The sequence below is a fragment of the Mastigoproctus giganteus genome, chromosome 5 (assembly GCF_048544385.1).
Source record: "Mastigoproctus giganteus isolate SK-2022 chromosome 5, ASM4854438v1, whole genome shotgun sequence".
Lineage (NCBI taxonomy): Eukaryota > Metazoa > Arthropoda > Arachnida > Uropygi > Thelyphonidae > Mastigoproctus > Mastigoproctus giganteus.
Genome location: NC_143579.1, coordinates 151,669,414 through 151,689,029, shown reverse-complemented (window position 1 = coordinate 151,689,029; position 19,616 = coordinate 151,669,414). Strand labels below are relative to the sequence as shown.

Below are 19,616 nucleotides of genomic sequence, written 5' to 3'. Positions count from 1 at the left end.
GGAGTGAATTTCTTACCAGTCCATTATTATGCTAACAGAAAGGCACGGATCGCCAGGAACATCTTTTCTGATTGGTTTAATCATTTTGTACCAGCAGCTCATGCTCACTGCAGGGAGGCTGGACTGGATAATGACTGCAAGATTTTATTTCTTGACAATTGTTCTACTCATCCTCCAGTTGAAATGCTCATCAAAAATAATGTTTATGCCATGTACTTTCCCCAAAATGTGACCTCATTAATTTAGCCATGTGACCAGGGTATCCTTAGATCAATGAAGTGTAAATATAAAAACACTTTCTTGAACAGCATGCTGGTGGCAGTGAACAGAGGCATGGGTGTGGAAGGTTTCCAGGAGTTTAACCTGAAGGATGCAGTATATGTTGTTGCAAATGCTTGGACCTCAGTGACTAAAGACACAGTTATGCATGCCTGGTACATCCTGTGGCCTGTGACTCTGCTCAGTGATGATGATGAAGAAGATAATAATTTTGAGAAAAGGATGATGTCTGAACTCTTTACATATGCAAAAACAGTACCTTCGGAGTATGTCAGTAAGCTGGAAAAAGTGGATAGCGAAGAAGTCTTTAACATTGGTAATGTGGCTCCAATTATTCATTCAGTGAGAAATGGTGAAATAGCTGAAATGGTTTTGAATCAAGATGATCATGGTAAAAGTGATGATGAAGATGACATTGTTAACACTTCAGTAAAGATGCCTATAGGCGACATGGTGAAAAAGTATATGGTGAACTCATTGAAAGGACTAGAGCAGCATGCTTTTATAAAAGAACAAGAAATAATGTCAGTTTATAAAATAAATGAGAGACTTCTACAACGTGAAAGTTTGTTAATGAGGCAAATGACTCTGGAAGAAACATTTAAAAATGCCATTCAGCACAATGTCTCCTCATCCCTGATGGACCCAGTTCTTGGTCCCTCAGTTGCTTGTGATGTTCCTTCTGAAGATGATAAATAAAAAGGAATTTTTTTCACATGAAATATGAATATTGAATTAGTATTTGTTGCATTTACATTCTTTTGGAAGCAGAGACCATGTTTTTGTTAAATGAAATTGAATTTTTTGCATGAAATCTAAATTTTATTTCCACTTTACTTCAACCTCCCATGCCATGTATTCCAAAATCCGAAACATTTCAGATTAGGGGTACTCAACCTGTACTTCCGTGGCACTGTTCTTCTGAATTGGCTCCTATAATTCCCACTCTCTCTTCCGAACATATGCTGCAACCAGTCAGAATCCTTTTATTGAACAACTTCAAACTTACAGAACCAACTATTCTCTTTTACTATAGGATGTTCCAAGAACCTACTGTAGTCCTTTAAATTTTTGACTATGTTGCATCAAAGGATCTATTTTAATTAGTCGAGCCTTAGATGTGTCTAAAATCTAAACCAGTGCCTTTAGTGATAAATGAGACCCTTGAATTACATCCGTTTCTTCCTTATTGCTTTCATTTCTCTTTCTTTGAGATCATTGAAACCATCTCCCACATTGTGTGCCAAATTCACAATCCTCTGCAGCTCTTCATATACTAAGAGATGCCTTTCAGGTAGTATTAGTTGCATTAGCATTAGTTGAGGCATGTGATGCAAGAAAGCAAGCTTATACAGCCAAAAAAAAAAAAAAAAAACAAAAAAAAACCTAGTCATGGGCATAATTGAATGATTAGTATTTCAAGAGATTTCAATAATCAATTGAATCATCATCAGCCATTTTCAATCCAATGCAGGATGAAGGCTTCTCCAGCAACTTTCCAGTTCCTTCTGTTTTGTGCAATGACCATCCGTTTATCACCCGCAAACTCTCAAATTTTATCTGTCCATCTCCGTTGTTGTCTTCCAGGTTTTCTTTTAGCCATCTGTTTTCTTCGTCCATCTGTCATTATTTCTTCAAACTATGTGTCCTGCCCAAGATCATTTCAGTCTTTAGTTTTGATAAAAATGTCCTTTATTTGTGTTTCCTACTAATCCACGTGTTTCTCTTCTTATCTAACAGTCTGATTCCTAATATAATTCATTCCATTCTTTGCTGTGTAGTTTTCAGCTTCTCTTCCATTCTTTTAGTGAGTGCCCAAGTTTCACTTCCATAAGTGATTATGGGTGAGGAGTATATATTGGTTCATTATTTTACATTTCAGACAAATTGGGATGTTGTTCCTCAGGTATGTGACTATATTTCCTGAATGCTATCCATCCGAAATTTATTCTTCTCTTGACTAAGGAAAACCTTAGTATTCCTTAGAGGAATACTAAGGTTTTCCTCTAATTCTTCGGAATCGTGGCTTATGATCCCAATTTTGATCTGCAAATCGTAGATGGTTTAGGTACTCTCTATTCACATTAACTCCTTTCTGCGACCAGTCCAAACTTCTGAAGGCTTCCTCAAGAGGCAGACAACTTTGGAGATATTGTCTCCTTGTCGAACCCTTTCTCAATTTTAAATTTTCTACTGTCTTTGTCTAGTCTAATAAAGGAGGTAACATTCTCATATATTTTCTTCAAAATCATAATCTATGGGGTGTCTATGTTTTGTTGTTCCAGTGCCAGAAACATTGCCTTATGCTGTATGCAGTCAAATGCCTTTTAATAATCCACAAATGCCAGGCATAATGGTGTTTTATATTCATTTGCTTTCTCCATTAGCTGTGATATTACATGAATGTGATCCATAGTTGAAAACCCTGTCCTAAAGCTAGCTTGCCCTTTATGTTGATTCTCATCAAGTTTTCTTTCTAATCTGTTAGTGATGACCCTTGTGAACTACTTGTAGATGTGGGACAACAGGCTAATTTGTGTATAATTTCCAATTTTGGATTTTTCTTCTATCTTATGTAGCAAAATTAAGAATGCATTATTCCACTCCTTAGGAGCCTCACCTTTTCTAATGTATTTTGTGGAGAGTCTTGTCAGTTTCTGTGTCATGTCTCTTCGAATTTTAGCAAATCTACGGTAATTTCATCTTCACCTGGGGATTTTTGATTCTTCATTTTTTTCAATGCATGTTCTATCTCATCAGGAAGGATAAAGGTATGTCGCATGTATTGCAAATTTGTGATACATCTTCCCCACTGCTGGCATCATTCCCTTGCTCCTTATATAATACTTTATAATAGTCTTCTGCTATTTGAATTGTCTTCTCTGCTATTTATAAGTACACCATCACTATTCTTCAGTTTCAGTATCATTTGTCTTTCTGTATTACTTCTCATGACTGCTGGTTTAAGGCTTTTGTTTTCCCTTAATGCTTGTTCTACTTTTCTTGTGTTAAATCTTATGTTCTGTCTGAGTCTGTTTCTAATGGCTTTGCATAACTTGGTATACTCAATTTTGTCTTTGCTGGTGTTTATCTTGCTCTTAATTTTTTGTTTTTGGTTCATCATGACAAGTGTTTCTTGACTAATTTTTTCTTCCTGTGTTTCTTTTCACCTATAGGTTTCTCGGGTTTTATCACTTTACAGAAATTGCTGTAGTCCTCGCTAATAGCTTGATCATGAAAGGTCTGCAGAAGCTCAAATTTATTCTAAGTTCCAGTACATACTGCTTTTTCTCACCATCTAAGACTATTATTTACTTCAGTCAGTTTTTCCCTTTCTTTTCTTACATCTATATCAAGTGTGCATCTTACCATTCTGTGATAACTTTCAACATTTTTCTTGTTCAGGATGGTAACATTGTTCACAATATATCTTCTGTTAGTGAGTAGGAAGTCAATTTCATTAGTTGCTAATCTAATTGGGCTTTTCCGTGTCCACTGTGTATTCACCCTTTTCTTAAAAAAAAAAATGTTAATTACTGACGTTCCTCGAGATTGTGCAAATTCCACAAGTCTTTCACTAATTCCAAAATTTCCTTTAGTTGCCCTTTCTGTGCTGTTTTATCTTTTTCCAACCTTAGCATTGAATTCCCTATAATGACGGTGCAGTGAGTTTTCTGTTCATCTAGAAGTCTCTCAATTTTGGTGTACATTTCTTCAACTTTTTCATCATTGTGGCTCGACGTTGGTGTATATATCATTATAACCTTTAGTTTATACCTATTAGAAATCCTGAGTAGTAATCTTGACACCCTTGGTGATGTCCTTTTGAATTCCAAAATATTGTTTTTTATATCTTTATGGACCAAAAAGCCAACTCTGTCTTCATTCTTTTTCATTGTTTCCACTGAACTACAGCAGATTTCCATTTGGTGAACTTATAAGTGATTCATTTCTTATTCTTGTTTCAGCAAAGCCTACGATGAGCGATCTTACGTTGTAACTGGCCAAGTTCAGTTTTTGTGCATGGCAGCCTGGTTCATACTCAGAGATTCTTAGCATCCTCTACTTCCACTCTCATCCTCTTGCTGCCGTAAGAGGGAGAGTAAAAGCTGCTGGACACTGTGATTCCAGCCATCTCAAATGCTGCAGGGGTCTGGTATCACCGGGAAACTATTGTCACAAATCAGAAGAAATTAGCCACCATTCAAATAGCAATACTACTTACCATCACCAGAGCCTGCTGTACTGTGAGCACTCTGCTCTCCAAGTCCTTCCTGGAGTCCTCCCTCTAGACCTCGAAATAATTAGATGTGGCATGTTGTATCATCTGTCCAAAGGAATCTCCACTACCAGCATTGGATTCACCACCAACCCAGCAATTAATTGAAAGACAGAGAAAAGGTGCCTTCTCACACACCTGCAGCAGGCCTGGCAGGACAGATGGATGACATCCACTAAGGGAGCAGTTACAAAGAAATTCATCCCTGAAGTAATGCTCACGTTCCCAAAATCCCCAAGCTGGTTTTCCCCTGGCCTGTACATAACATACCTCCTCACAGGCCATGGGTCGATACAAGAATTAACATCTCTGGGCATCAGAGATGATCCACGCTGCCACTGTGGCACTGATGAATCTTGGCACCATATAATGTATGACTGTCCTGACTGTGAAGACTTGATCTATTCTGATCACAAAGATTATTAATTTGCCAACGGACCAAGAACATATACTAATTCATACCCATGACAATTATAAATACTTCACCACTTTTGCACAGGATGTCTTCAACAGATGAAGAACATTAAGGAGTCTAAACCACCAAGACCAATAACTTGAGACAGATTCTGGGCACCCCTTTCCAGTAGCATCAACCGCCAACCTCATTGAAGCACAGTTGAACTGAAATTCACTTCCTTCATCCAAGTTCCATTGGGCTGATATCTGCAACTGAATCTGCAAGCAAGATCAACTGGTACCTGATCCCACTCAAGACTACAAACCCAGACACTGGAGACATCAGCAGCTTTTCTGCCACAAGCCACATTGGCAATCAAACCTAGCATTCTAATAGCCTGGTTTTCTTTTACTCTCCTCCCCGGCCGGTGGGAGGAGATTGGTGGAAACTAACTCGCAGTGTACACCCCCACATAACTTATCAATTAATAACGTCCAAATTTAAACCATGCTTACATAAACCTCTCTTGGCCTTTTATATTCTAGTGTAACACCCTTTTTTATTTATTTATTATTTTTTTTTTTTTCACATAGGCCCTTGCCTCTGTAATCTTTGGAAACTAGGTGGCAGGACCTGCCAGAGTACAAAAAATCTACTGGGTACCTGACCTGCCTTCTCAGGGCCAAGTGCGGTAACGGTGGGTCCCAACAGGGGCCCCAATGGCTAAATGATCAGAAGAACAATGGTACACAACACTACACATCTGTCCAGTCCCCACACACTTTTTAAATCTCTGGCCTTCACAAAGTTCTGTGCTACACAGAGTACACAACGTGGAGATAGGGGGAACCCTGGGTGCCGTCAGACAACTAACACACTTTGCACTTGGACACTGAAGGCCATTTCTTTCGTCGTGTTGTCATGAATTGCTGGACGGTTTGGTCATCAACTCATCAACATGAAAATTTGTTTCAAAGATTTGCAAAATATTCTAAGTATGCATTGAAAATTTGAAATGGATCAGAGGTCCTTTTCCAGATTTATAGTATATCTGAAGGGGAGAACTGAGGAAAGAATGCTATGAAATCAGAATTAAACTTAGAACCATCCACACAGCCAACAGAATATACGTTGAAAAGTTAGCAGCAATCCACATTTTTCTGGTCGATTAATGCAAAAACATACTTTTTTAACAAGGGAGGCTATGATTGATCCTAAAAGCTTTCTAGTAAACAATGAAACATATGCTTGAAAATGTGATATTCATCGAAATTTTTCTTATTAAGTAAAGTCTAAACAATCTATAATGTAGTTCCTTTACAAGTTAGGCAATGTAAGCAGTGTGTTACATTTGAGGCTCATTTTTTTTTTTTTCCTTAAAATTAATTGAATTTTATCTTTTTTTTTTCTCTTTCAGTGATTAATTAAAGTGAAAAGCAAATATAGTTATCCTCTGATCAGTTAATGATTAGGATTGTTACTTTATAGGACACTGAATAAAACTATGTAGTTTTACTTTATTGGAACTTAGCAATTCAGTTTAATTACAGTTATATAATATTTTATATTATATATATATATATTTTACACACACACACACACACACACACACACACACACACACACACACACACACACACACACACAATAAACCCTTGCTAATCTGGAGTAATTGTGGGGGGGGGAGGTCATCCGGTTTAGTGAAGCAAAAGACAGCCTTAAAAGACAAACTTAGAATACAAATAAATGGAAAATTTAATGATATAGGTAGTGCTGATGAAAATAAATTAAAAATATATCACTGTAGAGCCTTCATTTAACAACTATAAAAAGACAATACATTTATCCATTGATAGATAGATAAATGTATTGTCTTTTTATACACTTATCAGGCGGCGCTGGCTTCACATGCCAATGCCACTTGATCATGGCTGTGAATACCACTTAACTAATACAGCTTCTTCTAGCAACACTTCTTTTGGCCTTTTTTAATGTCTGTCTATTTGATACACTGCTTTTATCACTCCCCACATCGAATTTTAAAGGAAATGTCTTTATAGATTCTTTTTGTTTTTTGATATCTGACACAGCCTGGGCCAAATTCTTCAGCAATTTTTTTTTCCAGGAACACAATTTCAAGTTCTATCACTTTGAACTTGTTAATGATAGTTAAAGGTAAAGTGGTTTCTTTTTATTTCACTTTTTAATTCTTTAGAACCCATAATTATGTAAAATATGTTAACTCATGTATATACTTATAAAGAAGTACACAAATGAAGCGATATAAGCAACATCCATCTGACTCAGAGTCAACAACGATACTGAACAACACACAAGACAATGTAATGTAATGTATTAATGTATTACAACATTACATTGTCAAGCACTGGGATATCTGTATGGAACTTGACGATACACGGGCTCAAATGATCTTGTGGTCTGATGTGGCACATTTCACTTTTTGTGGGGCTGTAAATGTACAAAACTGCCAAATATGGGGAACTTCTCTTCCATCTGCCCCACATGAAAGACCACTACAAAGTCCTTACACTATAGTTATAGTGTGGATTCACAGCAGAGTTTATAATTGGACCAGTTTTCTTTGAAGAATCTGCACCTCATGACCCCGTAAGATGTACGGTAACTAGTGCACAGTACTGCGCTCTTCTAAGAGATCACAATATTCCTGCTCTGCAAAAAAGGCAATGCTTGGAGACCGTAATGTTCATGCAAGATGGTGTTCCTCCCCACGTTGGTCAACAAGCAAAGGAACTGCTCCGTTCAACTTTTAGAAATGATTTCTAGAGACTTTCTGCAGTTCTGGCTATCCCGATCAGCAGATCTCAATTCCTGTTATTATTATTATTATTTGCTATGTGGTGCAAGGAAGCCAGAGGCTTATGCTGCACCAGCCAAAAAAAAAAAAATTTCTGAATTACCCTGGGAGAGAGAGAGAGAGAGAACAAGAGTCAGAAGTAGAAGGGGAATCACCAAGAAAAAGAAGAATGATATCCAGCTCAGGACCCTAGGTGTGCCAAGCCCATACTCACCAAATATGAGCCCCTGGGGTAATTTCTTGCTGTGGAATATCTGAAAAACGGAGTTTACCATTGCAGCAGCATACAGACGCTTGTAGATTTGAAAGCAAGCATTAAACATCTTGTAGCCAACATCCTCAACGAGATGCTATGCAAAACTGCATATAGTTCTCTGTTTTCAGAATGTCATCTCAAGTGGAGGAAAGCACATAGAACACTATCTGTAGAAGTCTTAGTTTTGATATTAAAATCTAATCCTAAGTTAAGTATTCCATCTCATGTTTACAGTGCCAATTTCTCCCCTGGTGGCAGAAATTTTAACTACTTTTTTTTTCTTCTACAAATCGCCATACCCTAAATGACATACCCACCGATTTTCACAGTGCCATCTCTAACCTTTTTGACACTAGGTCTCCTGAATAGGGAAACTTATTTTATAACCACCCGGTATATCATCATTCTACTCATCCATTTGGCATGGGTTGAGTCTCTATTTAGATATCGTCTTCCATTGTTGTCAATCTCTTGAATCTTGCATCATTTGTTGATAACTGTGAAAGCCAGTGTTTTTCCTTTAGGCATTGGAGCCGTTCTCTTTTGCATCTTCCTGGTGGTCTCTTATCTCCAATTCTTCCTGTCAGTACTACATTAGGCAGCCTGTGTTGTTTCATTTGGTTCACATATCCAAACCACTGAAGTTGTTTTTTGTATTCTGCGTTCAAAATTTAGATCTCTCCTTACTTGTTCATTAGTTTTATGTTCTCTCCAATTTGTTTTATTAATTTTCCTTAGACATCTCATTTCAAATGACATTATTTTTTGCCTTTCTTTCTTATTTATTCTCCAATTCTCTGATCCATAAGTTGCTGTGGGTATGATGACAGTTTCATATAGTTTAATTTTTAGACTATTTGAGATTTTATTGCTCTTCCATATGTTTTTGAGTTTGTTCATGTTTGTCCATCCGATGTTCGGTCCGTGATTAATTTGGTGAATATTACTTAGGTTTCATTTTATTAGAGAGCCCAGGTATACAAATTTTTGTACTTGTTCTATTTGTTGATTTTGGATGTTTGTCTTCTATGTTTTTTCCGATTTGCATTACTTTGGTTTTATTTATATTAATATTAATTCCATAATTGTTGCTTGCTTTATTAATATTTGTTATTTCTTTTAGTTCTTTGGTTTTGGTTAAAATCACAATATCATCTGCATATTTTATGTGGTTTATATTTTTTCCATTTATTATTGTGCCTCTTTTTTCTTCACTTGATATCATTAGTTCTAGGTAGATATTAAATAGATATGGAGATAAAAGGTATCCATGACTCCTTTCTCTGTTTCAAATTTCTCTGTTTTAAGGGTGTTGAATTTTACTATTGCTCTTGTATTTTTATGTATGTAGAAATTGTTTACAAACATGATTATTTCATGATCAAGTGAGATTTTTTGTAGTTGCTTCATTAAATTTTCTCTGTTTACACAGTCAATTGCCTGCTTGAAATCGATGAAGCACAGATAAAGAGGTTTCTTCTTATTCCAATATTTTTCTGCATTGATGTTTAGTGTGAATATTTGGTCTATGTTGATCTGTCTTTTCTAAATCCGGCTTGTTCTTCCCTTATTGTTTCTTCATATGTTTTAAGTATCCTATTTTGTAAGATCCTTATAAATATTTTATGTATATGGTTTAAAAAGGTAATGGGTCTATAAGTCTGACAATTTTCTTTATCTCCTTTTTTGTGTATAGGTACTATTATTCCACTTTTCCAGTCTTCTGGTATATCACCTGTGGTTTAAAAAGGTAATGTGTCTATAAGTCTGACAATTTTCTTTATCTCCTTTTTTGTGTATAGGTACTATTATTCCACTTTTCCAGTCTTCTGGTATATCACCTGTAAATAAAATTAGATTAAACAATTGTGCGAGGTGATTTAACATTGCATCGTCTCCGAATTTCCATAGTTCTTCTTGGATACCATAATTTCTGGGTGCCTTGTCATTCTTCATTTGGCTAATTGCTTTCTGAACTTCTTTTGTTATCGAGGGTGCTTTATCTCTTCTGTTATCTGAGGCAAGAGCGTTTTTTCCTTCCCCTCTGAACAGCGTTTGATAATATTCTTTCCATATTTTTTAATTTCTTACGTGTTTCATGTTTTTATATTGTTTTTATTTTTCATTGTCAGTGTTTTCTGGATGTATGTTTTAGAGTTACTTTATAACCCAGTAAGTTGTTTTAGAGTTGTGATGTTTATTTGCCTCTTTGCACTGCTTTGCTTTGTCTTCCAACCATTTCCTTTTAGCAGCTTTACATAGGTGGTCTATTTTGTTTTTTAGGGCTTTATATTTTTCCCTTTTATCTTGACTATTTTCTTTGTTTAGGAGGTTTTTCATTTGTCTTTTTCCGTCCATACATCTAACATTTCTACTGTAATCAAAGGATTATTTGGTTTTGGTTTTGTTCCCAAGGTTTCTAAGGCTGCATCTTTAGTCATTTGTTTATTTTTCTCCATATTTTCCACAGATAATGATTGTTTATATCTTTTAATTTTTCATGTAGTGTTTTCCCATAAATTTCCTTTATTTTGTCTTCAAATCATGATATATTTAATGTTGCTGTATTGTTCTTTGGCTTCGTATTTTTAAATTTCCATTTAATTGTTGCTGCTAGCAGTTCATGGTTGGTGTCAAAATCTATTTCTAAGAGTTTTTTAACATTTTGAATGGATGATTTCCAGTTGTTATTTATTAAAATGTAGTCGATACAGTTTTTTGTATTTCCATCTGGTGATGTCCATGTTTTATGTTTGAGATCTGTGGTCTCAACATAATCAGTGTATACACACACACACACACACACACACACACACACACAAATTCAGTATATATAGCATAAAATGGTACCTATCATGACAGATAAAAATTCAAAAACAAAATTGGCAGTGAATATCTGCAACATACAAAGGACCGTATCAGCCTCTATATAAAGCAATAATCATAATAATTCCATATTTATAAAATCTAAATTGCAAAAAAATACCAAATTAATTTTTTCATAGGTTATGGAAACACTTGTATATTTTTAATGTTTTAATAATGTTTAAATCAATTATTTTAATTTTTGCTATCTGTAGGGCTTGCGGTTATTTTTGCCAGTCTGCCGTTAATTTCATATAACATAATTTCAGATAACTTATTAAATGAACTTATATCAACTCGTATTTCAACTTAACTTAATCTGATTTCAACTTAACTTAATCTAATTTCAACTTAACGTAATCCTATGATTTATACTCTATTTAGTATAACATAAATATGGTTAGGCTGGCATATAACTAGCAGAAACAGATAATTTTGGTTGTTATTGATAGCATATATTGAGAGACGCTAGTCCCATGATGACGTGCCTTTCAATGTAAGCCTTATTCAATAATAACTGGTAAAATTTGGTATTTTCAGTATTTTTTGGTGTTTTAGATTTTGTATTTTGTAAATATAGAATTATTATGTTTATTATTAGTTTTGCTTTATATAGAGGCTGATAGGATCCTTTGTATGTTGCAGATATTCACTATCAATTTTGTTTTTGAATTTTAATCTTGATAGGTACCATTTTATGCTATATCTATTGAATTTGTATATTCTCAGGCAAATGTAATATTAAATCATTTCTGATGCATTAATCTGTTCTGACTAGTAATTTTATCTGTTTTAAATAAATAAATAAATATATTTTTAAATTAATGTGTGTGTGTGTGTGTGTGTGTGTGTGTATATGTATATATATGTATATATATATATGTATTAAAGGAAGAAATACAATAATACCTCCGTAGCCGAGTGGTCAGGAGCGGGAGTGAGTGCAGTAGCACACGCACTTTGAGTAGACCGGGGTTCAAGCCCCCGACTGCTGAATACGGTCGATCTGCCAACCCGCACTGGACTAGTGTGGCAGATTATGGTCCATTTCCCTCAGCATGTATTGTTGAGGAGGCTTCCATCCTGCAGTGGGTTGTAATGGCTGCACTTTACCTTTTTTTTTTTTTTTTTTTACCTCATAGCATGACTTCAAACAGCACGGTTTTTCACTATAACACTGTTTTCAATTAAGTTTAAGTTGAAAATTTACGGTGCCTCCATACCAGGTGGGAAGGACCAGCAGTGCGTAGCACACGCTTCTTAATTAGACCGGGGTGCGAGCCTGTCACCACCAAATACGGAGGATGCGGAGCAATATGGCCTTAGTTGCTAATGCTCCTAAAAACCAAATAACTAACTAACTGAAAATTTACTGTATACAGTAATACCCCGAAGTTACGCGATAGGTGGGTCCGACGAAAATCGCGTAAGTCGAATTCGCGTAAGTCGGGGTACAACTTTGCATATAAATACATATAAATTTTACTTAATTGGGACCAAGGACTAACAAAAACACTAGTTTAGAAGAAAAATATTAATAAAATTGCAGTTCTTTATACATATTAATACAAAATATGTATTAAAAAAACAAATGACTTACGTTAAAAAGTTATTTCGATGTCGATGGCTTCATAAAATCTAACAAATTCGTCTGACGACACAGCGCCTTCTTTTTTTCACGCAGAATTTCTTCGTAGCAAGCTAATAATTTTTTTATTCCTTGCTTTGTAGCTATAACGCGTTCTTTGTTGGAGTCTGTTTTCTAAAATTTTTAAGCCCTTTTCAATTTTCAAACTGTCAAGTTTGCAATTGTCATGTGCTTTTCGCCGTTGCTTCATTTAGGCCTGTAGCACGTGCAATATCACATGGTCTTTCATTTCGCTCAAAGCGTTTCACAATTTCATATTTTTTTCTCTATCGACAGAGGCGGACTGGCCATAAGCCTTACTGGGGAAACCCCGGTGGGCCGGTGTGATTTTGGCCATAAACCATAGTATGAGGCCACTATAAATTTTCCCGGGTAAGAATTTTTGATCCAGTCCGCCTCTGTTTATCGATAATTGCTTTTCTTTTTCTCTCTGAATCTGCAGTGTCTTCACCAGGACGCTTTCTTTTCACACCTTTTAATTAAGTATTTTACTCATTTCTAGGGAATAAAGCACAATTACAAAACGAGGAGGCACGCTTGATACGCATAAACAAAGCTGCGCGCATGTAGCAACTGAATAAACAACACCATAAAGGCACTATTAACATACACTATTAACACCTCACATTTCTAGGGGTTACTACCATAAAACAATAAAAATCCAGTTGCGTTTCTGCTAGTGAAATCTGTTATAAACTAGTAGTAAACTCGATCTAATTGCATTTGCGATTATACCGATAGCTGGAATTGTGTTGGTTTTTATGTTATTATGGTGAAATGTGTTTCCCTTTCACTGATATAAAAAACATAAAAGCAGCAAAGTTGAATTTTGTTCATCTTTCGCTCTCATTCTCCGCCGTCGCACCGTATATCGATAACATATGAAAAACGACCTTGAAGATAGTGGGCGGCAGCGTTGCCAAACGAAAAAATCAAGAACCGCGTAACTCCGAGTTAGCGTAAGTCGGGGTATTACTGTATATTAAAGCTCATTCAGTAGCCTAGACATGTACTCTACATATATGGTACATTGTCATAGCCTAGGTATGGTACATATATGCTGTGGTGCCAACTCTATTGTCTCACATGCACTTATGCCAATAGCTCCACTCAGGCGGTAACGTACAAGTGTTCAGAGTTCTTAATTCCATCCTGACGAGATGGCGTGATAGCTTTTCAAATTTTCATTTCACAATTTATATTTTACCCCTTTAAATATGATTGAAAATATATCAGCATCTTTGCTATAAATGCTGCCAACTCCACTAATCACTTGGAGCTCTTTGACTTCCTCTCTTTGCAACTTGACTTTCTCCAGTCCAACTTTCCTAACAATGAGGTAATTTTCCTTGGTGAATTTAATGTTCACAACTCCAGCTGGCTTCCGTTTTCTAGTCACACCGACCCAGCAGGTCGAGATGCTGAGGCTTTTGCAATTACTAATGACCTAGCACAGATTGTTCATTTACCTACAAGAATACCGGACAATCGCGCCTCCGTAGCCAGGTGGGAAGGAGCAGCAGTGCATAGCACAAGCTTCTTGATTAGACCGGGGTTCGAGCCCGTCACCACCAAATACGGAGGATGCGGGAAGGTCAGGGAATGACCACCGCATATCCCGGAGCAATATGGCCTTAGTTGCTAATGCTCCTAAAAACCAAATAACAAACAAACAACCGGACAATCCTAATCATCCAGCCAATATGCTTGATCTTTTTCTCACAAACAACCCTTCTAAGTACATGGTCGATGTGAGAGGTCCTTTAGGCACTTCAGATCACAACTTGGTGATTGTCTCTTCTCCAATGGGACCTTTATCTCATGGCCATTCCCAACCTCGTGTTGTTTGGCATTACAAGAATGCAAAATGGGATGACCTGCGAGACATCTTTTCTTCTTTTCCTTGGTCGGATTACTGTTTCAAAACTTCTGATGTCAATGTTTGCTCAGATCGTGTCAGTGAAATTATTCTTGCAGGAATGGAATCCTTTATCCCACACTCCACTTTAAAATCTCGTCCTTTATCTAAACCTTGGTTTTCCAATAAATGTGCTAAGGCTGTCCAAGAGAAGAACGTTGCATATCGTAATTGGCTTGTTTCTAATTCTTCACTTTCATTTTCTTCCTACACCAAAGCTCGCAACAATTGTAAAGCAGTTATTAATAAGTCCAAACTAGAGTTTGAACAGACTAAGAGTAGAAAACTTGCTTCTTGCACTAATGGTAGCCGAGCATTCTGGTCTCTTGCCAAAGCTATTGGCCGCAACTTCTGCCCATCTCTGCTCCCACCTCTGTCCAAACCAGATGGTTCTGTTGTCACTTCAGCCAAGGAAAAAGCTGACCTGCTAGCATCCCATTTTTCTTCCAGCTCATGTATTAATGATCTTGGTAAAACACCTCCCACCATTCCCAACATGCTCCATTCAATGCCTCCTGTGGTCTTCCGTCAAAAGGATATCAGAAGGATTTTGATGAATCTTGATGCTAAGAAAGCTCCAGGTCCAGATGGTATTTCCCCACTTGTTCTAAAAACATGTACTCCTGAACTTACTCCTATTCTTTGCTGCCTTTTCTCACTTTCTTATTCTAAAGGTGTTTTTCCTTCTGCTTGGAAATTTGCTCATATCCATCCAGTTCCTAAAAAGGGTGACAAATCCCTCCCATCCAATTATCGTCCCATTGCAATTACTTCTACTCTTTCTAAAGTAATGGAGAAATCAATTAACCGCCAACTCTTAAACTACCTAGAAACCTTCCGTCTGATCAACGATCGCCAGTATGGATTCCGTCAGTGTCGATCCACTGGTGATATTCTGGCTTATGTTACCCATTTATGGACTAATTCAATGGAAAGGTTTGGTGAAACACAAGTAGTTGCTCCTGACATCTCAAAGGCTTTTGATCGTGTTTGTCATAAAGATCTTCTAAACAAGCTTCCATCTTATGGTTTGCCAACTGTTTTTAGTAATTGGTTATCCAGTTTTCTCTCTGATCGCTCACTGAGGGTGATGGTAGATGGCTCTCTGTCTTCTAACTTCTCCACTAATGCCGGTGTCCCCCAAGGTTCAGTTCTTTCCCCCACTCTTTTCCTCTTGTATACTAATGACCTTCTTCCATTGACTGGAAATCCTATCCATTGTTTTGCCGATGATAGCACATTGCATTCAACTTTCCATTTTGAGAAACCTTGTCCTGCTCAATCAGCTTCAACTTCTCGAAAATCTGCTACCAATTCCTTAAATGCCGATCTTCAGGTAATTCTCCAGTGGGGCAAAGACAACTTAGTTGATTTCAACCCTTCTAAAACTCAGTCTTGTCTTATATCTCGCAAAAAGGATTCTTCTGCTCCTATGCTTATGTTTAGTGACACTCTGATTTCTAGGCAAAATGATATCTCTTTTGGGGATTACTCTTACTTCTAATCTCTCTTGGCACAAGCAGATTACAAATATTGCTTCCTCTGCATCTAAAAAACTTGGTTTTCTCTTTCACTCTCGGCGTTACTTTTCTTCCAAACAGCTGCTCACTCTGTATAAATCGCAAATCGGCCCTTCCATGGATTATTGTTCCCACATCTGGGGTGGTGCCCCCAAAACCTCTCTCAGGCTTCTTGATTCCATTCAGAAGAGGGCAGTTAGGTTAATTAACAGAGTCTCTCCACTCGCTTTCTCATAGACGCACTGTTTCTGCTGCATGCCTCTTCTACAGATACTTCCATGGGCCCTGTTCTTCTGAATTGGCTTCTATAATTCCCGCTCTCTTGTTCAAAACAATCCGAACACTGCCGCCACCAGCCAACATCCATTTACTGTCCAACTTCAAACCCACAGAACCAACTTTTCATCTTCCTCATTTATTCATTCAACTGCCGTTTTCTGGAACAGCCTTCCTTCTTTCGTATTTCCTGAAAATTACACTCTACAGAAGTTCAAGTCCAATGTCAACAAATATCTTCTTTCGTCTTCTCAACCTCCAACCCAAACACGGTACTAAGTACTATAGGTTCTAATACCTCTCGTGTTTGGGGTTCACATAAAAAAATAAAATAATAAAATAAATAAATCACTTCCATCATTGTGCATTCTGTTTTGCTCCATTTGGCAAATGATTTCACTGGTTGTGAATTGCGAGTTCAGACAATTGCCGAAGACATTGTTAAGATTGAAAAGACTTGGGATTCAAAACTTTGAACACTGTCAATGTACTTGATTGCATTGACTCACATGCAAATAACAGATGATGCAACTCCTTGAAATTGATGAACAAACTGCATATGAAGAAGAAGAAAACAATTCTGAAGTGCATAACACTGAAGTGGCACCAAAAGAATTTTCAAGAGTGGAATTGGAGAAAGGTTTTATTTTCAGTGGGGGGGGGATGACGTGACCTGCAAGGCGATTAGGAACGCAGCATCAAAATACGGGCAAAAGAAGACAACTTCACCAGTCTTCATCATTGAAATACCTAAATAAACAATAAAGCTTTTTTCCTCATCTCTCATGATGTTACCTTTTCATTATTAAAATTTTTGCAATATTTTTTATTTCAAATCCTTTTAATTGTCAAGGCTGTCAAGCACAAATTGTTTATAGGTTCATTATAATTTGTTTATAGACTGTTTCTCTGATAAACATTCAATTAAAACCCATTATAATTATGCCTTAATCAGCATGGTTTCACATAACATGGAATAGTTTTGGTACCAATTATCAGTGCTATGCAGGATATTGCTGTGTAATAGTAGTAGTAATGGTATGTGATGCAAGAAAGCAAGTGTATGAGCATCAGCCAAAAAAAAAAAAAAAAAAAATTACAAAACAAATCCCACTAAATGTTTGTCCAGTTCCTCCTTAAATTTATTTAACCTATCAATTCCATGACAGATGGAAGTTTGTTCCAGCAATTAACCATCCACTGGCTAAAGGCAAATTTCCATATATCTATTCTACATCTGTCTTTCCTTAATTTGAATTTCTGCCCCTTGCACTTTGTAATCTGAACAAGTGGAAGAATACAATCAGAATTCAGCGTGCTCAACCCATTCAAGGCCTTATACACCTCAATCAGATCACCTCGCAGGTGCCTAGTATAAAGCTTTTTTCCTCATCTCTCATGATGTTACCTTTTCATTATTAAAATTTTTGCAATATTTTTTATTTCAAATCCTGTTTTTCTTAGCATCCTTTGCCAAAGATTTCTCGTAATCTGCCTTTGCCTGCCTAGCCTCCTTTGTGACTTTATTACGGACTAGCTTATGTCTGTCATAGGCTTCTGTGTTGCCTGATAAATTATATGCATCCCGTGCATTTTTCTTCTCTGTCACGAGTCATTAGTTCATTTGATAACCATTTAGGCCTAAACCTTGAACAATATTTCTTATTAGGTATGAAACTTTTAGTAGCTTCCACGATTAATTTCTTGAATGCTTCCCACTTAGAATTTGGTGTTGGTAACATCATCAGTTGATTCCATTGTACAGAATTTAAAAACTGTCTGAGACCACTGTACCCACCTTTACGGAAGCAAAAACCCTTTCGTTTAACCCTGATAGTAATTATATCTTTAAATAATTTCCACATCAGTACACTGTGATCACTGCTACCTAGTGGTTCCTTTATCTGCCAATTCTTAATATACGAATGATCACTACTGATAACCAGATCAAGAGTATTACCTTCTCTGGTTGCCCCTCAAACTCTTGTATCTGTTCAACAGTATCACTTGTGTGAGTTTTAGATAATAATGTACACAAAGTGTACATGGGCTATTCTGAAGCTAACAATACAGCATTAAAACTCTATATTTTATAGTAATTTCATCATTCAATACAAATTGTATGGAAAAAGAATAACTGCTGTTTTTGTGATTTTAATGAAATTTTGGATGTCTCGATAAATCTTTTTATATGAACCAAATATAAAATTTCATGAAGATTGATACACTGGGAGGTCCTCTGTTGCAGATAGATGGACATAGTGAAGATAATAGGTGTTTATGATTATATGTTAATGAACCCTAAAAATTGCCCCTAATTTATGATTTGCTTTATGAACTATGGATGGTGTTTGTAAATAGCTGTACACTATAAACTTAGCTTAACCTTTCACTGCTAGTATGGCATCTGACAGGTGCCAATTTTTTTTTTTTTTTTTTTTAACCTTTCCTGTTTTGTTAAATTTTTAAATGAAATCAAATCTTTCCAAAGTACCTTTGTCCACTAATATTCTCTCACTGGTTGTATAGTGTGATTCACAAAGAATATAGCCAAGTTCAAAGAGCTGATTTTCAAGGCAATTTTGAGTTAAAAAGTCCACATAAATGTGGGTCTAATTCCGAACAGTATTGTAAGATTCAGATAGCCACAACTCTGGCTGTTTGAGTCTACTGTTTGTAAGATTTTTTGGGTAACCCCAGGGGCTCACATCTGGTGAGTATGGGCTTGGCACAGGCCTCAGGCTTCCTTGCACTATATGGCTAGTAATAATAATAATAATAATAATAAGATTAAATTCTCAAAAACATCACCTTCAAGTTCAATGCATTTTGCTGCTTCTATGTGTGAATTGCATGTGATGCTTGCCTATGCTCATCAGAGCTGTCTTTTGTATGGGCTGTATCATTCATTATGCCATCAAGTAATGCATCTTATGTTTGCAATAGGGTGGGGTACAAATCTTTCATCCATCCCCAGATGTAAAAATCTAAAGGGTTTAAGTTCAGTGACTGCTGCAACCAATCCATTACCTAGGTAACTGTCATCAAGGTGAGTAAACGTGTCATGGCAACAATAAGGAAGAGTCATGTTGAAAATACATTCGAATTTGTGTATCCAAAAGTACATCTTCTAACATTCACGGCAATTTATTTTGCAGAAATTGTAGATAGACCTGTCCAATAAGACTACCTTCAAAAATAAATGGACCCATCAGCTAATCATAGAGAATCCCATACCACACATTAATATTGAATGGTGTTAAAAATTACTCTTCACAGTTGCATGGTTATTTATTTCTGGCCAAACATGAGAATTGTGTATAGTTTCCACTGTCTTGGTGA

General features: G+C 36.5%; 1 protein-coding gene across 4 annotated transcripts in view; it reads left to right on the top strand.

Annotated features, from left to right (window-relative positions):
- The window catches only part of LOC150085768 (tRNA (uracil-5-)-methyltransferase homolog A), a 488,197-nt gene that overhangs the window by 25,997 nt on the left and 442,584 nt on the right, over positions 1 to 19,616 (top strand). The window contains exon 1 of one of the 4 annotated variants that reach the window (XM_090374239.1): positions 7,101 to 7,130. The exons of the other annotated variants lie outside the window; for them this stretch is intronic. The gene's annotated coding sequence lies outside the window, so the exon portion shown is untranslated. Of the gene's footprint in view, positions 1 to 7,100; positions 7,131 to 19,616 lie in introns of those variants that run through there. 4 annotated transcript variants of the gene reach the window in all.